General features: G+C 31.5%; 1 long non-coding RNA gene across 2 annotated transcripts in view; it reads right to left on the bottom strand.

Annotated features, from left to right (window-relative positions):
• LOC106873640 (uncharacterized) overlaps positions 1-3563 on the bottom strand; it is a 12632-nt gene extending 9069 nt beyond the window's left edge. For both annotated transcript variants that reach the window (XR_008263537.1, XR_008263536.1), the window contains exon 1: positions 3341-3563. This is a non-coding gene — a long non-coding RNA (uncharacterized LOC106873640). The remainder of the gene's footprint in view (positions 1-3340) is intronic.
• Between the last annotated feature and the right edge of the window lie 294 nt (positions 3564-3857).

The raw sequence follows: 3857 nt of genomic DNA, 5'->3' as shown, positions 1-3857 counted from the left end.
TGTGTGTGTGTGTGTGTTTGTTTGTGTGCTTGTGTATTCGAGCGTGCGCATCTATGAATTCATTTATGCATCTATGTTAAAGTATGATATATAAGTTAGAAACAATTCCAGATTGCAAACGAAATATATAATTATCTGATAGTTCTTATATAAGGGACATATATTTCTTAATAAGAAATAATTCCCAAATTATTTCAGCAATCTCTTTTTTTTTCAGGGAAAAAAAAACAATAAAGGTTTTTGCACGGTTAAAGAAGAATACATTTGATTAAACTTAATGATTAATATGTGTGTATCATTAGAGAGTAATTATGTAACGATTCTCAAGTATCATCAACTAATATCGACCCAGAACTATGTCGCCATTGCCGTTTTCCAAAGATCTTAATCTCCCTTAACCAACGACCAAACTCAATCAGTCATTATACTTAATTCAATGCAGCGCCTGAACAACGAAGAAAAACATTTTCTGTTCAAAGAAATTAATAATAGAAGAATGAACCATATAGAATATCTCAAAATAAGAAGAGTTAATCAAATAGAAAATATTTAACATTTCAGCGTTATTTGCAAATATTGTACCGTAACTCTGAATAATTAAGACGCTGGTGATAATGACTTTCCACATTAATACAGGGTTAGAATACTGTAGAAAAATACGAGTGTAGTTTCGATGAAGCCCAGTATGTAATCTGGAAGGAAAGAATTGAAAGTTGTTTTGGCGGAATTTATTACAACCTAATTAATACACAAACTCTTTAATTATTCGGCATGTCACTAATATGTCACACCCACGAACTTAGAATTATGAGAATAGTAATCGTTCATTAACGAGAAGGAAAAGTCAATTTGTTTTTTTAAAGGAGTGGAATATTCAATACCATTTTATCAATAGTGGAAAGATGAAAGGCAAGTTTTACCCTATCAATTGAAATAAAGTTCCCAGTTAATAAATGCTTTTCGTGAAATTAGTGAAAATTACAAGCACAATAGATAAACTACAAACGGTTTGAAGCATATACAAAATTGAACACCTAAGTACACGACAATATTAGAAAACAAAAATCTGCATGCTGAATCAACATCTCAAATTTAATATAGATGCAATATATCTACGAAATAATATGGATAGACATTGATATTTTCTGTGTCACAAAACAAAGATGTCTAAATATTTAAAAAAAAAAAACATAAGAAAGTAATGACTCACTAAAGCTTGTGGAACAGAATAGTGAGTGATGAAAAGTATGGATACACAGTTGATGAAATGGAACAAGCAGTAGAAGTAGAACGATCAATGAATCATAGGAGAAAACACGTATCAGTGAGAGTAATAATGTTTTACTTCATATAGAGAAAAGGTATAATAGAAAACGAAGAAAATTGCTTCAACTTTAAAATGAGCCAGGTTTTAGGAACGGAACGTGGGTATCAATTATAAGAGGATTTATTTGAAAGTGAAAAACTACAGAAAACAGTATAGAGACTGAATAAACTATTAGGGAAAATCAAAAACCGTGAATATAACTGATGTAAACGACAGTTACTGTCAAAGTTCATGGAATTAAAAGTTGAGCGGGAAAAATGCTGCAAAGACCCATGGTAGTAAAGGTAGTTGCAATTCAAGATATCTAGGAAAGCTAAATGGAAGGCAAATAAAGTAAGACGACTAAAGATTAAAGTAATACAGAATTTCAGAATGAAATATAAAAACAGATAAGAATGTTACAGACTGTTGAGTCATGTAAAAATACTCGAGACAAGCAAAACATATCAGTACCAGCAGAGCCGCGCTTCCAGAAAGAATTTTATCAACAGCTAAACAATGAAACTGAACATCAGGAGAATCATATTAAAAATACTATAGCGTTGTGGAACATTCATATATTAGAACAAGAGTATTAAAGACAATAAAGAAGCAGAATATGCACGTGAGATTCAAACAGATATAGAAAAGATGTAAAAAAAACAAAATAATATAAATATTATAGAGAAAAACATTAGAAAAGCTGCTTCACAAAAATCAAATTGGGAAGCTACTGAATCTGATGGTAGTCCGGGATTCTAGTCTTAAAATCTTACAATTAAGTATAAGTATTTAAGACCGATCCTATTGATTGAATTGAAAATGGATCAATAGCAATGTCTGATAATCGAAAAGACAATGAGTGCTAATAGGGAAAGATAAAGGGAAAGATAGGGAAGGCCAGTAAATACAGGCCTATTATATGCTTACTATCATTGCGCGGGAAATGGTTAACTATTCTTAAAGCGATTAAATTGCTTAGCTTTCTGGGGAAGAAAAAAGATCGAAAAAAATACTGAAAAAAGACTAGGAGAACTGCTGATATATTGTCCATCAATTGCAAGATGTGATGTACGAATAATAAATAAGACAACATACAATAATATTCCAGGAAGCTTACATTTGGATTGGGTCAGGACACTTTAATCCATGAGAAAAATAGCAATTTTTCCAGAAAAATATTGAAATCGGAGGAAATAGAAGCAAAGTGTGGAAGAAAAAAATTAGGAAAATTAATAGAGTAATGTTTCAGGAAAATTTGCCTTCTCGATTACTTTTCATGATTGTGATGATAACTTTGACAATAATAATATGAAATTCCAGAATTACTTAAAAGCTTGCTAAGACCAGGGAGAAAATATATAGCCTAATAAACAATGATGATTTGAAACTATACACCGAAGATAAAATAAAACAATAAAGAGAATATTAGTAAGAGTTTGGAATGAAAAAGTGTACAATTTAATTATGATGTTATGAAGGGAAATCCAAAGAGTACCTCTGATAGGATATATATACGATAAGATAACTAGATCGCTGAAGGATAATGAAGAGTATATATAGCCGTGGTTGCTCTTGGATAATGAGGTAATGGAAAAGGAAATGAGCGAGAAATTCTCCACTCCAATGAATACGAAAGAAGGTGCTTGATATAAAAACTACATCGAGATGATTTTATCAAGGCAATCTGTTTTCTGAGAAGAAACAACAGAAGAGGTTTGTTAAATGCAGAATATACCATACCATCAAATCTGAAATTTATGGGTTGAAAAGGTATGTTGTGCATCGTAAGGTAAAACTATTTGATGTGGTTAGAAATATCAAAGAAATCACTGAAACATGCTTTCCAGATGCTTCGGTGATTCTGCCAATTCAGTGCCCTAATATTGATGGTGTCCAATTTACGACAGTAATTTTGATGGCGGGTATCAGTCGATTACATCTATCACTGCACAATAAGATACAAGTTTTTTTTTCGAAAATCTATCGGTAAGAAACAAAAATTGAAATTCTTAAGGACAAATTCAAACAAACCTGTATAAATAGAAATCGTTACCGTAGGTAATTTCAAATATGTAGCTCTACGAAAGAAACAAACTTCAGTGCCAACACAATGAACGGTTTTCTTCGATAATTAGGAGTCTTAATATTATTGAATACTAAACTTCACAAAACGTACAATGAGAACATTCCCTTTAAAATTTGAAAAAGAAACAAGAAATAAAAGAAAAAAAGCGACGAAATGTTGGATTACATATCAAAATGGATAAGAGGGAGGTATAATATATTTAAAAGTGCAAACGCTTGATTTTGTCGGAAAATATGACGTCAATGCTAACGTACGTATCCTGGACGACAATGAAATACATAAGAAGATCCTATCAACAAAGACTTGTAAGACATTTCGAAAGCATGGACCTCTTCTTGCAGAAGAACAATGTATCTGAATCAATACCAACAGTTTATGAGGAGGCAATAAATACAAAGCAAAAACACAGAAAGGAATGGAAAACAACTTGATGCTGCAGCAGCATTGGTAGCAGATAAAACA

This window comes from Octopus bimaculoides, chromosome 2, assembly GCF_001194135.2.
Source record: "Octopus bimaculoides isolate UCB-OBI-ISO-001 chromosome 2, ASM119413v2, whole genome shotgun sequence".
Classification (NCBI taxonomy): domain Eukaryota; kingdom Metazoa; phylum Mollusca; class Cephalopoda; order Octopoda; family Octopodidae; genus Octopus; species Octopus bimaculoides.
This window is presented reverse-complemented; position numbering and strand designations above follow the sequence as displayed.